At 39.0% G+C, this 22173-nt stretch overlaps 1 protein-coding gene across 2 annotated transcripts in view; it reads right to left on the bottom strand.

The window, feature by feature from the left end:
* opn7b (opsin 7, group member b) overlaps positions 1-22173 on the bottom strand; it is a 101565-nt gene extending 79392 nt beyond the window's left edge. The window contains exons 1-2 of one of the 2 annotated variants that reach the window (XM_082519065.1): positions 21989-22173; positions 21814-21909 (exon numbers count right to left, since the gene is read on the bottom strand). The gene's annotated coding sequence lies outside the window, so the exon portion shown is untranslated. Of the gene's footprint in view, positions 1-21813 lie in introns of both variants that reach the window. The other variant, XM_082519064.1, reaches the window with a different exon arrangement.

The following is a 22173-nucleotide window of genomic DNA, read 5'->3' as shown; positions in this document are numbered from 1 at the left end:
CCTCCATTTCACCCTATCCTCTTCTGTCACGCCAACCCTCTGCATGTCCTCCTTCATTACATTCATGTATCGTCTCTGTGGTCTTTCACTTTTCCTCCTTCCTGTCAGCTCCATTCTCACATCCTACACTTAAAACAGTCATAACACCTGAAATAAGATTTAAGTCTGCTTTTATTGTACAGTGCAGTGAAGAAGAGAAAGAGAGTGGGGGAAGAAAAGAAAACAAAGGGCCTCGGGTTGGAGTCAAACCCTGACTGCCTTGCAACCCAAAGTCACCTGCTAAGCCTGTGAGCCCAGCCAACTCCCTGGAAAAAGGATATTTTAAGGGTTTTCAAGAAAATGAAATTTATCTGTGGGTAAGGTTGCAATTGAACTTAACTTTTAATTTATTTACATCTAGCTTCATACATTAAATATGAAGCTAGATGCTGAAATCCACACACAAATCGTCTGACAGTTATTATAATCACATTTATAGTTTATAAGCATTTTACCATGTTGGCTTGGCACATTAGAATACCAACATTGTCCAACACATAGTGCAGTTTCCCAATTCATCCTCTGGCAATGATAAAAGCCTGTGTTACACTTAGAGTACTGACAACCCACAAAAGATATTCCAGTTAAATTAAAAAAAAATCAGACTTGCTATGGTATAGTAAAAAAAACATATCAAAGGTCTCAGTAGCATTCTTCTCCTGTCCACAAAATGTAGAAAATTGCATAACAGTCTAACTAATAGGCCAACATTCCTTGGAGCCATGCCACTACACAAAAAGCAGAGGTGTCACAGTGTGCCTTCAAACAAACATCAAACTGTTTTCAGCCTAAACAGAAGGAACAACAACACATAAAGACAATCCTGTTAGTGTATCCAGCACCAGTGCTTATGAAGAGACAACTTGCCAGTTTGCAGTGTTTTCCAAATCTCATGTGACCGCAAAACAATGCATCCAAGTTTTGACAAAAATCACCCACAGATACTGACTTTTAAAGGGGATTAGCTGGGAATTATATGACTGGTACTTTATGAGAGCTTAGGGAATCACACATAAGCTTAGGTATTAAACCTGTATGCTAAATATTTGATGTTTTCTCTACTTCAACCAATATATAACACAAATCGTCATATAAAAAAAAGATGTATGTAAAACGTATGACTATAAAAACTATACAATTTTTACATTTTTATCCAGTAGTAGCTGTGTGTTTGGTGAGTATATACTTTAACAGCGATTTGTTCCCTTTGAAACGGCACAGCCGCACTATTCTCATGTTGCAGAGTGAAGAAGTCATTTATTATAGCATGCAGTGACCCAGAGGAAGGCTTACACTGAAGAATCTAATTTTGGTTAATCAAATGGCTACAATGGAGAAAAGCTACACCTCATTTGCATTGTCTGTTGGCTGATCCACGGTAATGGAGTGAAAGCTGCAGAACATGTGCATGCCAAAAAGCTTCAAGAGAGATAAAGTGCTGGCAGGATGCCAGTGCTTGGTCATAAATGTAATTTACACCCACCTCAAATCAAGGTCAGACATCTATAAAAAAAATATTTCACCGATGTTTCACTTCTAATTTCAGACCCTTTCTAAACTCCCTTCTAATTACTTTACAAGCTGGGTTATATTCAAAATTGTGAGTTCCATGGCAAAGGAAATAGGATTTATGGTGACGAACAGCTTGATCCTGAATCTTGATATGAAACTGACCAAAGGAAATGAAGTAATTGATAAAGGGGGGCAGAAGGGAAGAGATCATTAGACTGATTCAGTGGCAGATTATTTCTTGGACAGATGCTGACAGAATACTGAAATAAACACATTAAACTAGACTCTTGAGACTGCTCATTGAGTAGATTTACCAAAGTAAAGCCATTGACTTCCAAGCATTTGCTGTACCTTGAATCCAGGGCTGTAACCAGGGAATTACTGAGGTCCAGAATTTTGCTTCTTGATGCGTCATATTTCAAATTTAGCACCTGTTGTCCAATAAAAAATGGATAAGGCTATACTTCTAAAGAGACAAGGTCCTAGAGATGCAATATAATCAAAGCCAGAAATTTAGAAAAGTCTGAGGGACTTTATTTTACACAGTTTCCCACTTTAGCTGGAGGAGCTGTTTATGTAGAAACATGGAAGATGAGTGTTTTTTGTATAAAACAAGGAAATAAAGTAAACCTTAAAAAGTTATTTATTCACTTGAGATTTAAGTAGCTCAAGAGCAAAAGTTATTCAATGTCTTTGACCCTACTCATTCCCTCCTGGCATCTAAACCAACCAATTATCATTCCTCATGAGTCATGCGTCAACCTAACCCTCTAAATACAATCAAATTAGAGGCACTGTGGAACAGGACATAATTTAGGAAAATTCCTGTTGAGTCTTTTCAAAGTAAAAGCTATCTCAATCCAGATGGATTATTTACCAGGTAGCTGAGGGAAAATATATATCCACAATGACAATGTTACAGTTCCACTATACCTGAATAGAGCACTCACTCACAGCTTGTCACATACGTTGGCTAATAAAAAAAACTTTGAAAAACTTTTATTTAAGAAATTATAGTCCATTTCAACATAAAAGACCCCCCCCCCCTCCCCCACAAAAATGTTAGCACGAGTCAAATCTTAAAACACTGGGTACCCTTTTTGCAATGTACAGTCCAATGGATTTCAGCAGAAGTCTATCAGATGTTGCCTTAGGCAACTGTTCTCTACTCGTAGTGTCAATGTTACAGTGAGTGTTGGTTAAAAGAAAGCCAGGAAAAAAGGCTTGCGTTTGTTCAAAGTTGTGACAGGATGCATTAAACTGAAACTATGATGCGTTTGGTTGTCTAGTGAGGAATAATTTCATTGGGAACAATCCTTTCATTCAGTCAGCATTTGTATCCTGCAGCCCAAAGACCAGTCTGTAGTCAGTGCATTAAAGCAAAATTATTAGTGGCCATGAAGATCTGTGTTAGACAAAAACAATGCTTGTCTAGTTTCTTATTGAACTTATCTGACATTAATGTATGCACTGTTTTCATGTTGTGTTAAATGAAGATACTTATTACATATAGGGAGAGAGTTAAATGTCTACAGGTGGATGGTAGGATGAAGGTGGAGGGGGTGTGAGAGAACTGTCAGATGGAGAAATTTGAAACTTTGCAGCCTAAAAACAACACCAAATTGTAAGGCCCGAAGAAACTGCATGTTACCTATGTATGAAGCAGTGCAGCTTGGGATGTCTGCCTGAAAAAATCTTCAGGCTCACTCCATTTTGAATATCCAAATACAAACTGTTTAACCGCCAAAATACAAGTCAATAAACATCACAAATGTAGTGTAGCGTTGTTTTTGAAACAATCTAAGAAGCCAAAGGAAAATAGATCATGCAGCTCTGACCTCTCTGTTACTGTCGTTAAGAGCTTTCACTACAATGTGAGGAAGTGATATTGCTGAAAAACTGATAGAAAAAAACTAAATGTCACAGCTTGCCTTGGCAGACCGTGTTTAGGGTCGAAGAGGACCCAAATGCAGACACTTAGAATAAAACTATAATTTCACAAAAGGCGAGCAGTTTATTTGTGGCCGGGAAAAGGTACAAAGCAAAAGGCAGAGGTAAACTGAGGCAAACCTAACTAGAACTAAACTGGGAAAACTAAATGCTAAACACAATAGACAAAGAATAAAACCTTGAGCATGATAAGAACCTGGACATGGAAAAACCTGGATAAATGATGGCAAGAACTCGACAGAGGACTTAAATACACAGAAGGGTAATGAGGGAAGTGGAAACACCTGGGGAAACACAGCTGACACAAATGAACACTGCTCGCACTACAGGCTTGCTTGTTGTTCCTAGAGTAAGTAGAATGGGAGGGAGAGCCTTCAGATTTCAGGCCCCTCTTCTGTGGAACCAACTTCCAGTTTGGATTTTAAGATTTTAAGATTAGGCTTAAAACTTCCCTTTTTGCTAAAGCATATAGTTAGGGCTGGATCAGGTGACCCTAAATCCTCCCTTAGTTATGCTGCAATAGGCATAGGCTGTCGGGGGATTCCCATGATGCATTGAGTTTTTCCTTTCCAGTAACCTTTCTCACTCACTATGTGTTAATAGACCTCTCTGCATTGAATCATATCTGTTATTAACCTCTGTCTCTCTTCCACAGCATGTCTTTATCCTGTCTTCCTTCTCTCACCCCAACCAGTCGAAGCAGATGGCCCCGCCCCTCCCTGAGCTTGGTTCTGCCGGAGGTTTCTTCCTGTTAAAAGGGACTTTTTCCTTCCCACTGTCGCCAAAGTGCTTGCTCATAGGGGGTCATATGTTTGTTGGGTTTTTCTCTATATCCACTATTGTAGGATCTACTGTACAATATAAAGCGCCTTGAGGTGACTGTTGTTGTGATTTGGCGCTATATAAATAAAATTGAATTGAACTGTATTGAATTGAACATGACACCACAGAGGAAGCAAAACTAAACACACTGAACATGGAAACAAGACTTTCAAAATAAAGCAGGAAACATGGAGACACATGAACTGGAACATGCAAGCTTGACACAAGAGACAGAGAGAGGGGCAGGAGAGGAGGAGGGACACAGAGGAGAGAGACACAAGAGGAACCTACACAGACAAGGAGATAATACATGATAAACAGAAAAAGACTCAAGTAGACATGGAGGATAACATAAACTAGACTAAACTTCAACTAAGACGAACTAATAATAACCCCTGAACTTAACCTTATCTCATAAGTAATCAAAAATGACAAAATAACTCAAAATGCTGGGTCACAGACCCAGCCCCTTGACACAAATATTCCCCTTTGAAATTGTCACAAGGCAGATGCTACTGTCACTCAAAGAGCACATTTATCCACTCAGATCTGATTATCTGTCTGTCAAGCTCAGTTATTCTCCACTTAATTCTCTGACTCTCTGACTATTCATAAACAGTAAATATATAAATTTGTCTTAACCTTTTAGATGCTGCAAACAGAGGATTCTCAATTCATGCTAGTCACAGAAAGTAGGAAGTAGCGGGAGATTATGAGACTTTGTGGCTCGGTCAAATGTCTCAACAGTTTTATGTAGATAAATAGAGTCTAAACATGTTTGACACTGTATCTGAACTTGTTAAGTCAAACCTAAGGAGTAAAACAATACACTGGTGAAATCATATTGACTATGTGCATGAGAAAATGCTAACTTCCTGGTTTGAGACCGGATGTGGGGTTGTGCATTTCCGGCAGCTTTACTTTGCAGTCAATCGCTACTGCGAAGATATACTCCAAAATCATGTCCAAAACTCGAAAACGGAAAGATTGCGTTAAGTTACAAAGAGCAGAAGGTGGGAACACTCACTGCTGTTGTGTCATAAAAAATCTAATGATCAATTTTGACGTTTAAAGAGTTTAGATCGATCAGTTGTTTACATCACTCAACAGCAGAACTGCATTACTGCAGCAGAAGACACATCGTCCACATTCAGAAGCACATCTCTGTATAGTGACTGGTCTTATGATTTAAACAGGCAAATGTTCAGCATTCAAACTACAGGTGAAGAATAGTCAAACCAGATGTTTCCCCCGTTATGTCGATATCAGCTAGTCAAGTACACAGCTACACAGCATGTTAACAAACCGTGAAAAAAGCCACAAAAAAAATGAACGATTGCTGGTAACGGTTTCTATACATTAGTATTTATGAAGGGTATGTTGTGACTTACCTTCAAAATTACAGCGGTCCCTCGCTATAACGCGGTTCACCTTTCACCTCGCTGTTTCGCAGATTTTTTAGTGCAAGTTTGCACGTTTTTTTACGTCACATTGTGTCCTGCGACCAGACGATCTCCTCCGTGACGTCTCTCCCGTACAGTACAGAATCGCTGCATCGATCGCTAGCAGTGTGACTCTGAAGTGCAGTACTGTATGTCCACAATGTCCACGAAACGTTTTGTACCGTCAATTTTACCGTCATAAAATTGGCTACTTGATTTCACCTATCGCTGGTTATTTTTAGGACATAACACCCGCGATAAACGAGGGACAGCTCAGAAATATAACATTTGAATCCCTTTTCTCTTTTGCTCTGAGGCGCGGGGCAAAAATATCGACAAGTCGATGAACATCATTTACAGATATATTGGGTAAATACCCAAGACATCTATAGAAATGTAAATCGCCGCTTGATTCATTCATTTGCTTAACTTGTTTTGGACCTTAAACCAGGCGCGAATAGGACACCGGAAACAAAGCTCCCCACAGGAGTTTCCGCACCGGAAGTAGCATATGCTAATGTGCACATAGTCAATTAGTGTCACTGTTATTTTGTATTGAATTGTAGCCTCATATGAATTTTGATCCATCCATCCATCCATTCGGTTCCGCTTATCCTTTTCAGGGTTGCGGGGGGCGCTGGAGCCTATCCCAGCTGTCATAGGGCGAGAGGCAGGGTACACCCTGGACAGGTCGCCAGTCTGTCGCAGGGCCAACACACAAGGACAGACAACCATTCACACTCACATTCACTCACAAATTCACACTTAGTGGCAATTTGGATTATCCAATTAACCTATCCCCACAAGCTGCATGTCTTTGGACGGTGGGAGGAAGCCAGAGTACCCGGAGAGAACCCACGCAAACACGGGGAGAACATGCAAACTCCACACAGAAAGACCCCGACCTGATGGTGGAATTGAACTCAGGACTTTCTTGCTGTGCGGCAACAGTGCTAACCACCGTGCCACCGTGCTGCCCATGAATTTTGATATGAATTGGTTTTTGTATATATGCGTTGGCGTCCTAAATGGTGCACAGCTCCAAGAGACAATGGATTGATTGGAAACATTGTATACAGTGTATATAAATGGCATCAATGACACACATATTCCTATCAATGCCCCAATGATACTGCACCAGCCAAAAGCAAATAGAGGGGGTGACACTCTATTTTCCTCCAAGCCATTGTCACAAAAGCAAACTCCACAACCTCCTTTACTATCATTTGTGACATGAATGTGCTATATTTCTTGATCCCTAAACTCCCTAAAGTGTTTTTGCTGACCACAGGTTCACAGATTTGTAAGTGCATTGCTTGAATGATGCTATATTTTGTTCAACTCACCCTTCCACAGAAATGCAAAAGAGAAGGTGGCAGTAAAATATGAGTCTCTAATGCCGGGCTCACACTGTGCGATTTTGTCAGTCGCGCGATTCAGCTCCTGCTCAAACTGTACGATTGACTCGCAGGAGTTAGAAGTTCGTAGGTCACGATGCAGGGTCTCACACTATACGACCCGATGCTCGGATGCGACCTGAGTGCTCACACTGTGCGTCCATAAAAGGTCCATGAAGGTTATAACAGAAATTCTGTCGCTCCCTCTCCCTCTCTGTCTTTCACTCACACAGACACGCACACCACCACCATCAACTTTGCTAAATTGCTAATGAAAAACATTGATCAGGCAGCTGTGATTGAGCAGCAATGTCTATCCAACTATTTTCACGGTTGTTGTGGTCGTGATAATTTTGTGAGGCCACATCGAAAAGGCTCGGATGAGCTTTCCAAAGTTCTACAAGTGCCTCCATCGCTTGTGTCCAGATCACACGCTGCACTGCCGTGCTGCGCCGTCTTTTTCGCTGACATTTGTGTTTGCGCGTGCGCAGTGTGACAAACTGCGGTGACACCCTCACCTCAAACAGGTTTGAAATCCTCACGACCAAGCGATTGATGATCGGAAGCTGGTCGTGAGGTGTTAATCGCTTCTCGTTACCCCATGTATACTACATGATGCACGACACACGATGAAGGCCAAAATCGGGCCAATCGCCAAAACGGTCGCACGACTCAAAAATCCCCTCAAAATGGGCCAAAAATCGCACAGTGTGAGCCCGGCATAATATGAGATACTGGAGGTTGTATTCTTGTCTAAAATATACTGTTTATTCAGTGACTTGTATTTTTACAGTATTTTTTTGTTTTTCCACTATATAGAATAACATCATAAGAATATATCAGTCACAAGCTTTGTACAACAAACAATGTTCATTACACAAGACAAACTGTGAAAGAGTATTTTTTTCTTTTACTTTCTCTGTGTCTGCCGCTGTGATGGTTTCTGGATCCTGGGCCATCGTAAGACCTCAGGCACCGGCGGCTTGGTGTATTTTTAGGCAGCCCTTTCTTCATCACACCTTTCTACAGATCTGACAGTTGGCTAGCTTCTCTCTGTGCTACCTTGATCTTGGCCATCATGGGAGTTACTGCTGCTGGGTACTGTTCATCTTATTGCCAAGCTTCTCAAGAACCACTGTTGCCTTGGTGTAAATCAGCTACTTTGGTTGCAGTGATGGATTGGCCTTAAAGCAGCATTCACATCTTCATGTAGTCTTGGTAGTATATAGACTCTTTAAATAAGTAAATTGTGAAATTCTGATACATTGGCAACAGTGACAGATTTCAACAACTAGAAATTACACCCCTGCTGCAGGTGGTTTTAGCACTTCTATGAATTTCTACAATTTATGGGTTCCTGGAGAATTTTGGCGTGATGACATTTATAACTTTTTCCTGTGAACACTAATTAATTTTTGCTGCCTCGTGTCAAGAATTAATCATAAAACTTAGCTGACGTATGACTTCTCCAGGCCTCTGTAGCACTTTCATGTCTCTTATCTTTACGGTATGGTGTGAAGGCTTTTTAATAATATTTTTTGTTCTGGATGTTTTAGATTAGGAAGACATGAAGTCCTGAGTACCTTTGGTAAATGCCAAATCATTAGGTACAAATAACTAGGTAATACCTGAAACTGCATAACTTTTGGAGCATTTATGGTCAGCAGGGATATTTTTTATGAGTAATTTTCTACAAAAACCCTGACGTCAGGGTTTTGTAGAAAGGTTTTGTAGTTTGCTGATAAGCTGTTGATGTCATACACCAAAAGGATCCTGCCTTATACATTATACAGGACTTCTTTGTGATTTTCAGCTTTTATTTTTATAGCATGAAAACGAGTATTTTTAGCATATTGGATACAGGCAGTCATGTTTTTCCTAAACGGTGTAGTCTTTTAAAACCCTATTCATGTGTTTGGAACAGCCAGCGAAAGCTGTTTTTCCTGACCTTGAAATGCATTTTTCCCTTGTAGAAAAATACATGTGTGGATGACTGTTTTGTGCCAGTAGGATGTCCAGTGCACAGACTGGAGGTGAAAACAGGTAGGAGGTTCATTCATATCAGCAGGTACAAAGTGAGTTATTTGTATATTGGTGGAACATGTCTGCTGCAGTGTGAGTTTTTCAACAGTTGGGTTATTTTCAAATTCTGGTTCTTTATCTGAAACTGGTGAGCATCATATTACTACATTTTTTAAAGAATTCAGAGTGTGTCACCCTCAGACCTGACACAAATGAGGTGGTTATAGGTTGATAGAAGGTGTGGGGTGGTACTGGGGATTTGGATCTGTGTCAGACATGAAAAGGGAATGGCAAGAGGGAGAATAGCACAGAGATGTAATGTAATCTTTCAGAGGAAAAGAATGTGAGAGATGAAGAGGCGACACTGTAAGATATGTGGACTGTTCTACTAACTGCTTGTCTGAATCCTAAATGAATCATCTCGAAGTTTACGGCAATGGAAAGCCTGTGTGCATAACGCATGTGGGAGTTTGCAGTGCACAGAGTTTCTCCACCTGAATCTGGTATTCTTGGTTTTATATATTTAATCTTATAGGTGTTGCTGATGCTTTGTTCTGAATGACTGGAGGGAGGATTATGAAAGACAACAAATGGGTACTTCCCATTTTTGTTGCCATGGATGCATCTTGGGAACAAATTTGTTGCTGTTGCAAATTGATTTTACTTGAGTGATTGGACTTGCTTTTCTTTGAAGATGGCAAAGTAGTAAATATTTAAATATATCCATATGTATGTGTGCGTGTGTGAGAGAGAGTATTTCTGTTTGTGTGTATGGATATGGATTTACAGATAGAAGAGAACTGAAAACCAGACAAAAGACACATACTAAAAGGATGCTACATGCTCCAGCTGTAAAGACATGATAATCAGTTCTAAATCCAACAGTGTGTTGATTTTGTTATACTTGCTGGCTAGGTTGTTGGATATGTCTATTCAGCTTGCCAACTTAAATGTGCTTGCCTAACATTAGTGTAGGCACATTTTAATAATCACATATAGACAATATATGACACACGCTATATGAAACACAGTAATATAGTTATTGTATTGTAGCTTCTTAAGTGTGGGAGATTACAGCACCATATTTAAAGAGGAACGGAGACAGACATCTGGCAAGTATGAACACAACCTATTAAATTACCAATATAACTCAGTGTGTAAATGTGATGGAATTTAGCACACAGGTAGGTGTGTGTGTGTGTGTGTGTGTGTGTGTGTGTGTGTGTGTGTGTGTGTGTGTGTGTGTGTGTGTGTGTGTGTGTGTTTTTATTTATGCATTTGCTAGTGTACTGGTGTATGTGTGCAAAATCATGTTCATGTTGTCCTTATAGTCTAAGCTGAGAGTGACAGCCTCATACATAATGCATTAAGAACATGAGGATAAGGATAGTTGACATTTGGTTGCCCCCCCCCCCTGGGGGGGACTACGCTCTCAGATAATCACACATGGGTATTAATACACACACACACACACACACACACACACACGTTGCTGTACATAAGCCAAAGTATACAGTATTTCTCATCCGGGTACTGTAAATGGCAGATGTTCAAGTCAGAGTCAAAGGCTGGATTCAGCTCTGTGTAACCGTATTAAACAATAGCTGATTAAACAGCTTAAAGCACAGTGTGCATGCAGCATGGGCTCATGTGTCTACAATGCTTAGTGAAATGTGAGAGTTACAGTCAAATATGTATAATTCAAGCATTTTTAATTCTTATTCTTTGGTTGCAATTACGACACAGTTACATTTTTTTTTTCATTTTTATAATATTTGTCCAGAATGTAAAGTGTAGCCACACTGCATCAGTTATGGTATTTAGACCAGCATGTTACATAAGTTCATGTTGTCTACTGAAGCATATACAGTACATAACACACATAACTCGGTGACACAGACATGTAGGAAGCAGCTGCGCAGCCAGGGCTTACTGCTGCAAGAACACTTTTATTTTTAAACCGTCTGTTTATTTCATCAAGAGGAGATCAAATGTGGGGAATGATATGAGCATGTCACAACAAAACTTAAAGAGCTGTCTGAACATTTTAGATTTATGTTTGTCAGTCATTTACCGGTTTACTGTTTTGTATAGTTAACTAAAACCGTGCGTTGGGTGAACACTTTTGATTATAGAGTTATAAGGTTAAAGTTTGTGCCAGAAAAGATTTTTATTTTCAACCTTTGACTCACCTGAGTTAATCTCCTTGTAATGTGAGTAAATTTAATTTTAAAAAGGCAACACAGCACATGAATATTGTGCCACTTGCGATAATGTCAATATTGCACCATACTAAATACATCAACACTTAAGTTGTGTTCGCGCTGAGGGCAATTTTTAATAGCCAGGGAACTTGTGACTATGGGCGAGAGAACCACAAGAGAAGGGAAGTGGGTTTGGAGCTGAACTCGATTAACAGGTGAATATCAGCTTCAACTCAAGTCGCAATTTTGCTTTTCAAAAAGAAAACTATGCTCAAGAAAGGCTGTAAAAAAAAAGAAAGACAGAAAGAAAACAAAGGCTGTACGACAAGCCGAGGAATTTCAGAAGAGAACGGTATACATGCGAACGGTGTGACGCAGTGTTTAGAGAAAAAAAATTAAAAGATACCCTCCACTAAAGGTGGTTATAGTGTGAGCATTAGGCTGAGAGTTGAACGCCCTAATTTGACACAGTTGGGTATTTAAGGCATTTACCATTGTCATAATTAGTACCAGTATAGTCTGGTACTATTTGCCCTCAGTGAAAACTTTACCTGTGACATCCTCAAATCCCAATTAATCTCTTAAGCCCCAAGCCTACCTGATCTCCTGCTTTTTGCCCCCGTATCAGGGGGCGTAGGGGCTTAAGAGGTTAAAAATGATACCAATTAAAGAAACATGAAAATTACTTCTGTGCTGTTTAAACTCTGAAATGACTGTGAACACAGAAGCTTTTTTTTAAATGTTGTACACAGACCATTTAATGTGGGCAATTACTGTGGCCACAGTCTCAGCCTGGTAGATAGAATTTAATTCCACATCACATGATCTGTTTTTGTAAAGCTAGCAAGCAAGACTGTTTTTTCAGTCAACTTTATGAACATTGTGTAACCTGGAAATTTTTGTATAATAATTTCAATATAGAATTGAATATACGAACATACCAAAAGCCACTAAGCAGCCACTGAAATTCCTCATGGATTTCTTAAATTCACTGACTACAGCAACCATTAGGTTAACAATTCACAGTATAGGACTGACTGAACATGTGAGTCTTTATACTGCAGGCAGTAGTTGGCTGATGCTATTACTGTAACTCTGCAGAGTTTTGGAAAACTAAACCCATAACCAATTTGCAGCTACACAGCTGAGTAAAAACATTCTATTTGGACATCTAACTCTGATTAGCTGCTCCTAACAAAACAGCTTAAATGGTTCAATGCTGGAAATTACACAATTCTAGGGGAAGCAAAAAGAAATTGCTAATGTTTTGATGAGAAAGGGAGAGAGCAATTGGCATTATTTCTTTATTCAGGGAACCATTATGATCTGATTTTATGCTGAACGTGAGCCTGTGAAACAGCAGGGCACAGTCAAAGGAGCTGGTTACCTTGCTCAGAAGTTGGATTCCGACTGTTGCCTGCAGCTCTTCATCTACACCTCAGTGTGGAAGGTCCTTCTTGTTCCACTTCACCCTGCATCATCTTAGACTGATTCACTGTTAAAATTGTAGAAAATGCCAGTTTTTTTGTTTTGTATGCAGTTTCAGTGATATGAGATCGCTTACAAACACACTGCAAAGTTTCCCTCTGACTACTTCATAATACAAATGCTTTTAAATATAGCTGTTGTTAAATGTGTTCAGCAAGATTTCTTTTGAAATCCTGACTGTTTAATTAGCATGACTAAAAACATTTTGTATGAGAGACTTCAGCTTGTAGTACTGTAAATTTTGCAGCATGTTTATGATAGCAGCATATTCTCAATCACTCTTTGGCAACAGTGTAAGTTTATTTAGTCAATAATTTAATTTTGACATTTTAATTAAATTTCATTCATTTTTTTTATTTAATACTTATTTAATCGTAATTTGCAAATTTAATTTTAAAGACTTTAAAATTAATTAATTAGTTAATTAATTAATTTTTTAAAGAATTTAGTTAAAACTCTTTTCTCATCCAGATAATTTCAGGCAAGGCCTTGCATAAACAACATACTGCAGCCTTTCGCCAACTAAAAATATCTGGTGGCATTTGCATGATGAAACAAATGGATACAGCTGGACTGTTGAGCAGCTAGACTTCTCTATCAGAAAATAATGGGACAACATTCCTCTCCCAAAAGTCCAGCAGCTCAGTACCCAAACATTTACGTACTGTTGTTAAAAGAAAAGGGGAAGCTAAAGATGGGCAAACATAGCTCTATTTTTGAGACATGTTGCTGTCATCAAATCGAAATGTCCCTACTTTTTTTTTTCTTTCTTCAAATGGTGCATTTTCCCAGTTTAAACATTTGACATCTTAGTCACCCTTTCTATTATTGCTCGGTAATAAAGTGGTAAAAGTAGGGTAACAAGGCAAAAATGAAATCTAAATAATTACAGCTCAATTACCAAAGTAATAACCACTGAATATCCAAGTATCGTGGCAGCAACAGTGGTCACATTTGAGTAACATTACACTAAAATGAATATAACTGGATAATAAAGGGCCAAAAACTGGGTGTAATAATGTGGCTGCACTGCTCGGTAATAAAGTGGTGATAGTAGAGTAACAAGAATGTCATAATGTGTGATTTCTAAGTTATTACCACTAATTACCTGTGGTAGTTTCTGTGTGATCATCAGGAACCACAGCTGCAAAATTGCCTTTAAAGTGATGCACACTCACTATTGACTTAATTAAATCTAAAACCGTGGTAAAAAAAATAAAATGTTCTGTGTACTTTTTTTTTTCAGCCATAGAAGCACATCATCTAACGTGTAAATCTCTAACATCCACTGAATCAAGCAGTCTCCTTCTGTGTGTGTTGCTGTACTTTTTCTGAGAACCGATTATCCAGGCACACTGCTGGGGACTCAAGTAAGTGCACCCTGAAGTTAGAGGTCGGCGGTCTCATTTTAGGTGCCTTTTCGCTGTTGCTAGGCAATGGGTGTAGCCTGTCACTCTAGTTGCTAGGCATCATCACAATCAAAGGCAAATTATTTCATGTGATGATGTCACACCTAGTATTGTAGGATATGGTAACTCAGAGAAGTGATTTTTTACTAAGCGTTTTAAAGAACCATTACTACCTCAATGAGTTGTCAATGAGTTGTCACAGCTACTGTCAAATTACAGCCACTCAATGTCAATTGTTTTATTGGCGGGCATTTGACTCTTGCCTTACACAGTGTATATTCAGCTTTCAGAGTGTTAACATCTGATGAGAAGCAAGAAGTGCAATGTGTCTGCCTTCAGCAAACATTAGGTGTAAAATGCATGCAAATTATTACCAATTCAATAACTGATATTCATTGTAGGTTGGAGAATTGAGAGGCTTTTCCTTGTGTTTGTTTTTACTTGAGCCCGCAGCTGCAACAGAGCAGATAGTGAGAAGCAAACATGATTTCCCCATGCAGCAAAAGTAAAAAGTCAAGACATGGTTAATGAATCACTTTGGTAACTCCAAACTGGATTCACTCAATTAATGCTGTTAAACTGCATTCCTACACACAAGTTGCAGATTAGGACACTAAATTGCAAAGAAATGCTTCTTTGGACACACTGAGGAAGTCAAGAAATTCTTAACTTTTATTAGCTCTTTGTGTTTGTCCTTAAAATGCAATTTCATATGGTCCACATACAAAGCATAGAGTAGAGATAGTGCTGCGTACAAGGAAAAGCTAAGGATTTCAAATGAAGTAGTCTATAAATAGACTAAAGAGAGAAAAACAAGGGTCTTTTTGATGTAAATTGGGGTTCTCAGCCGTTCTGTGTATTTGTAATGTATTAAACTCTCAATGTGGTAAGAAACAATTGAGAATGAAAGCAAAGAGGGTATTGTGCTCTTCGGTGTCACATTATCCCTTGGGCATGTCCTGTGATTTCTGCTGATTTGTGCTGGGAAGAAGGGGAAATCTTTGACAAAATTGTTATGGTCTTTAGAAGCTCTGAGATCAGACTCCAGCTAAAAAAGCTCTTTGTAGAAAACTATGTGCTTTACACTTGTTCTGATTCTCATAATGCCCTAAGCAGCATTTTCCAACTTTCTGTTTAAGACATTCTTGAATGAAGCTGGGATTTGTGATCTGTTGTTTATATGGTTTTGTATTGGGTTTTATTTATTTTTGTTTTTTAATTTGGAAAAGCAGTGAAGAGCAGTGTTATTGGAGGGCCAGATATGTAAAAGATTTATTTTATTGATCCTGTTATTTGGTTTTAAGCCTGTAAAATTTCATATAAAGGATAAAGATTATAAAAAGACTGTTTGAATTTTTTTAACAAGCGATAAATAATTTTGACCTTTATTACTTTGACTGTAAGATAATAAATATTATTGCTGCATTAGACCAAACAGAGTAATAAAAAAAACAAGTTGCCGTTCTATCACCCAAGACTTGGACTGATTGTAATAACACAAAAACACTGCACAGTAGACTGTCCGTATACACTGTAACTGACTAAATGCAATTATAATTCAATTATACCAATGTAGCTAATTATGGTAGAAGCATATTAAGATGTACTAATACTAGTGCTGTCAAAATTATCGCGTTAATTGTTAAGATCAACGCGAAATGTTTAATGCATTAAAAAAATTTAACGCTGATTTTGTTTTTTTATTAATTTCCTGTAATCTAAGACCTTTAAATTCATGAGCACCTCTGGAGGAGGGGGCAACAGTGTGCTATGCTGGCGTTTGGCCTGACAGAAATGATTAGAAGAAGAAGAAGAAGTGACACCATGCTACTATCTAGCTAACACTAGCTAACACACGCAAGCATGGACGAGGGCAGACTTTTGGGTGGAAAGTTTCTCTTTAAGAAGTTGCCTGATGGCTTGTTGGACAAAACGAGAGTAAGATGCACAATTTGCAACGCTGAATTCAAGTACCACAGAAGCAGTTCATCACTGGCGTATCACCTGAGAGCAAAACACCCAACTGAATCCACCTCTACGGGACCTCGCCAGTCTACGCTTCAGGAGTATGGTGCTTGTGGACGAATAACAAAAAATGTGAGAGAAAAGGTAACCAATTCCTTGGTTGTTTGGATAGCTAAAAACTGCCGACCAGTTAGCATAGTAGAAGATGATGGACTGAGAGAAGTCATTCGTGCTGCATCAGGAGATGAGTGTTACAATCTGCCCTCGAGAGGAACCATTGTGTCGAGACTGCACACTTTGTATGGGGACCAGAGGGCTCAGCAGTCCAGCAAGCTTGTGCAAGTAAGGAATGTCGCTCTCACCGGAGACCACTGGACTTCGGTGAACAACGATAATTACTTAAAATATAAAGAATAAAAAAATGTAATTGGAGCCAGGCTATTAATAAAGTAATTGAGATTAATCGCAATTAATAACAGAAAATTGTGAGATTAGTTAGTTAATTTTTTTTAATCTATTGACAGCACTAACTAATACATCAACTACTAACAGTAGATTATCATTTAATTTCCTGTCAGATTCTCAAACATTCATTCTGCATCTTCATTAAATGTGCAAAAAGATGAAATTCAAATGACAGACATCAAGTTAGCAAAAGTAAATGAAACATGATTTAGTTGGCCCACAGCCGCACGCTTGGTCTTACTAGTTAATGCAGTGGTTCCCAAATTAATTTTTGCTGGGCCCCCCTTTGTTTTACAGAAAAATGTTTGTGCCCCCCCCTGCACGCGCACACACACAAACGCACGCTAACACTAACGCACGCTAACACTAACGTACGCTAACACATCCTCCAACCACACAAACCCATATTTTGCTCAATTGCGGTTTATTTCACACCTCAAATATTTAGTAAACAATTAAGCAAATACAAGTAATCTGCAGGTAGTAAGAAAATAAACTACTAACTCTTTTACGCTACGTCCGCACCTACACGGGTACTTTTGAAAACGCAACTGTTTCGTCCACACGTAAACGGCGTTTGGAATCACCGAAAACTGAGATTTTTTAAAACTCATTTTTTGCGTTTACGTGTGGACGAGGAATACAGAGTTCGTCATGCAACGTTAAAGGTATGCGCCTTTTTTCACGTCAGCTGTGCGCCACGTTATTGTTTACATGAGATGAATTGCAGAATGGCAGATAGTCAGATTAACAGTATTTTGTCTCTATCTGCAGGTTTTACACGCTTACATATAAACACGCAGTTACTGTCCCTCTATTTACAAAGGCAGAAGCATCATGGTGTAATTATTTTACGTGTAGTTGGGTTTTTTTTCTGTGTAATAATATTCAACATTGCTATCAATACATTTATCAAAAAAAATGTCTCTCTGTGCAAAATGAGTCTAAAAACATAAACAGCTGTGGGATCCCGTTTGGAGAGCCAGGCGCGTGCTCCCGACGCAGGGAAAACCAATTCTGCAGGGGAGACCTGGCACTTGTGCAGGTGAAACCAAAGGGCAGATATGCTTCACCATATTTTCAAGTCTTTGGCTTAGAATGAAGTTGGTTTGGAAACATATTCTGCGATGCTTCATCTCCTGCTTTGCGTTTGTGTGGGGCGCTCCATGCTAGCAGTGTCCAAGTGTTGTTTTTGGGGTTTTTTTCCCTTTTCATGCCGCCCCCACCCCGCAATGGCTCTGCCTAGGGGGCGGGCCCCACACTTTGGGAAGGTCTGAGTTAATGGATCAATGAGCCTTTCCGCCAGTTTGTGTGTGAACATAATAACCACATGTGTGGCTTTCCACTGGAAATATGATGAATCTTCATTCATAATGCACTCCTATACACCGTCAGTGACCTCTTCCACTTACATCTCACCATAAAAACAAGGGTAATAAGGCTTTTTTTGAGTGTGTGCGTGTTCATGTGTGTGTGCATGCCCTCTTTATTCATAATCAATGACGTAACCTTGACTATCGTTCTAGCATGCTAGCACTTTCCCCAACTAAATAGATTACATTAATTTGTTCTGGCAACTCTTCAACCCATTTTAAAGGAAAGATGTAAAATAACAGGAGCAAATAGAGTAAAAAGTAGTAGTCCGGAAACATCAGGACACCAACATGATGTAATCACCTTGAAGAAAGAGCAGATGTGGTGAGTGGTCAATATAAAATATCACCTTCCTAATACAAAGGTACTTGGGAGTTCTCCTTCATCTGCTCCATAAACCTGATTTATTGTGGACTCAGCCTTTCACACCCACTGGTACGTCACTGCAACCCGCCTTCCCTCCCACATTGATGTGGAAACTGATGCTTGAAATGACACCTCCATAAAGTCACAGAGTGCGACTAGCTGGGTTATATCATGGGTTATAAATAAATAAAGTCAGAGTCAGATGACACATACATACACGCATTCATCCACACACGCTAAACATGTGCCACAAATAGGTGTATACTTTCATAATAAGTAGGGCATCAACCAGCGATTATTATGAGGATCTTAAATGTCAGAAATGAAAGACAAAAAGATTCACCATTCACTGAAGTCAAAGGGATGTCTTCATAACTTCATGTTAGACCTGCAACTAATAGCTCAATTTTTAAGATTAAAGAATCATTTGGTCTTTAAAATGTCTGAAACAAAAACAAGGTCACAAAGATCTTTGAGGATTCATAAATAATTTCTGATAAGGCTGAAATTCTTGCCAGTCTGAACAAGACTTTCATTTTCTCTGATTCTCTTAACATTACTTATCAGATTCCCTCTAATGTTTGCTCTAATGATAATATTCTCAGAAGTTATTCCTTTAATTTTCTTCCAGAGACAGTCCCACAGGTGCATAAAGCCCTCAAACATTTGGAAGCCCACAAGCCAGGAAGTCGGCAGGTCCTTTTAACCTCAAACTTTTACTTTTTAAAGCTAGCAGTGGATTTTATTACTCTGCTTTTGCCATATCTTTTTAACCCTCTCAAGGCAGGCGTTGCCGATTTGCAACAGTTAAAAACTAACAACCTGATTACCCCACATACATATTTTATTTGAGTTTTTTTTACTCAGAAGTACCACTGCAGGACTTGGTTGTGCATTAGCAACAAAAAGTTTACTTTGAGCCTGAGAGGGTTAATCTCTCTGTGGCAACTTATACAATTTATCCAGATAAAAAAACAGCATGCAACATTGAGCTTTTTATTGACATCTATAAAGCTTTTGACTCTGTGGATCAGTTTTAAACTGAAGACTTGAAGACCCATGTAGGAAGGCTTTGAATAATATCCTGTTGGGCAGATTTCAATGCAATCGCCCAGAGTACCACTTCTAGCCTCCTGGGCTCATCTGAAGATGTGCCCCAGAAATTGGTCCTCATCTCGGACTGATCTTTCTATTCATATTGATTAAAATATTTGAAATTCAAACGTCAGCTTTTTCACATAGAAGTCTACTTTGCAACTGCCTCTAGTCAGGTTGTTTAAGTCCCACTACAAATCAATACTCCACAGAATTCCCAGTTTGATTTAAAACCCTGCATTGTTCTCAAATGCTAAACCTTCCACTGAAATTCACTGAAACTTTAATTTATCAGTACTTTTTATGTATCTCAGATATTTATCATGTTCATTTTTAAAATCACTACTGTGGCTACGTAGTGTTTTGTTTGCCTCTGCTGATATCTTATCAGTGGAGGCGTTTGTGGTCCTTGAATTCTTAACATTAATCTTTTCCCATGTCTGATCCTCATCATTACATATACAATTACCAGCTACTGACAGGTGAGATTAATTAATACTGTTTCAAAGGTGTCAGTTATGTGAAGGGGGTGGAAGCTGGGGTATATATCCTATTAGACACAGTCATTCCTTGGAGAGCTAAATGTGGGTAAGTGATAGGACCTAAGAGATTTTTGAAAAGAGACAAACTGTGATGGGTAGAAAGGGTCAGATGGCCATGTTCTGCAGAGGTTAGTGGAAGGAAGGAAAACCAATGCATAGGTGACAGGGATGTGGGCATAGTGATGTGCATTGGAAGTAAAGGCTGGCTCTGATCTCTAATGTTGTCACACTGCAAGAGCTGCTGAGGAATGGTTAGAGGACACACCAAAGACTTCTAGGCATTGACTTGTTTTCAGTTTGATGTATCTTCTGTGCTGTAAGAACAACCTTACAATGTGACTGCTGCTAAAGTCTTAGTGCCTAATGCTACAAGTTGCCTTTAGAGTCTTTGTTTGTTTTACAAGTCAAATATTATGCAGCTGGTTTGTATATAGCCTCCGTAAGTAATTAAATATCTTTGCTTTGCCTATCAGGCTTTTCTAGTCTAGCGATGCTGTGATCATCAAATTAACAGATGCACAAGCGGTTAGATTTCTCCCTGTGATACTTTTGTTTTTATCTTTAGCACTAAACACCTTTGATAAAGATTTTATCGAGCTGTGATTAAATTAGAGAACCAAAAAGCTTGAAGGCAATCACATTTGATTTAGCTATTTGGGCAAGCTTTTGCGTCATACAACAGTTCAAGAAGGCATCATTGTAACTGAGCAGAATTGATTAGATAAAATCAAATCGAGTATTGTTTGGTTAGCTCATAAGATAACCAACATAAAGGATTTGTTCTTAGCCCATTAACACAAGAAAGTCTTTATTCACATTTGACCTTTCCGTGTCAAACTCTGATGGTAAACTCACCATAAAACACCAAAGCAAATAGAGTTAGACACACTGGAGTCTCAACATGAGGCACGCAGAGACAGAGAGAGATTCTGATAGATACAGCTGGCATTACTGAGGGAGCAACGTATCTTTGGTCAAGCTCCTCAGGAGAGACACTGATGATCCCTATTTATGTTTTATGAGAGTCTTCGCTACAAGTACATTCACTGACACAATTTACAGACACATCAACCGGGAAATCCGAGTCGCATGTATGGCAGGGGTACATTTTGCTCCATGTTATTCAAGGTTAATCAAAGTTTAATAGAATCTTCATCTTATAAAATACACTCGGTGTACAGAGTAAATGACTCAAAGGTGTTTTAGCCATAGCTACTGTGATTCACATGACATATTTAAAGTGACTTTAATTCAATAGATGATGAAGCAAGAAAACCAAATAACTCAACAGCTTAATCTTTTAAACCTACACTTACACGCTCACCCAGTCACCTTTTATTGCTTTAACTCCTTAAGGAAAAGAGTTACTCTTGGATGTAAGAACATATAGTAGGATTGTGTCTTCGTTAATTCGGTAATGTAAGAGCTTTGGGATTTCAGCACTTGATATAAGCAAGTCTATAAAAATGTGTGTACATGTTAAGCAGGTCAGACAATAAACAGTGAAACTTGAGCTTGGAACAAGCTTGGGACAAGCTCAAGATGTACTTGGCTACATGTAGTTTCTTTATTTAAAAAAAATATTATTCTAAATTTACAAAGCTTGTACAGCAATACTTTATAATCAGAAATTCAGTATTTGAGCAAAGAAACAGAAAACTTGTACGAGTCTGGTTACAACACCAAACACATCCAGTCAGTAAAATAAATGATCTCCTTACCTTAATGAGAGGGTATGCCAGGGTTGGCTGGGGATCATGGGTGTTGAGTCAGGTCCAGTGCAAAGCTGGTTAAATCTTCTCACACGTGTGGTAGTGCTATGAAAACCAGTAGAGTTGAACATGCATTGCCACTGGTAAACTCTGGTGTATACTACGCGCTCAAGCGCTCCCTCACCGAGTGAGCACACAAGTCGTCAGCAGCAGCAGCCCGACAGCTGTGCTCGGGGAGATCCAAGAGTCGTCAGATAGAAACAGACATGCTGCCTTGTGCTGCCGGTCTCTGCTCTCCAGCACTCTCCTCTGTCTCTCTGTCTGCAGCTCCCACTCTCTCACCAGTCTGTGTTGCTCTGCTCTGTCTCT

The sequence above is a fragment of the Aulonocara stuartgranti genome, assembly GCF_965226115.1.
Source record: "Aulonocara stuartgranti genome assembly, chromosome: 20".
NCBI lineage: Eukaryota > Metazoa > Chordata > Actinopteri > Cichliformes > Cichlidae > Aulonocara > Aulonocara stuartgranti.
Note: the sequence above shows the minus strand (reverse complement) of the source record. Positions and strands in the feature narration are given on the sequence as shown.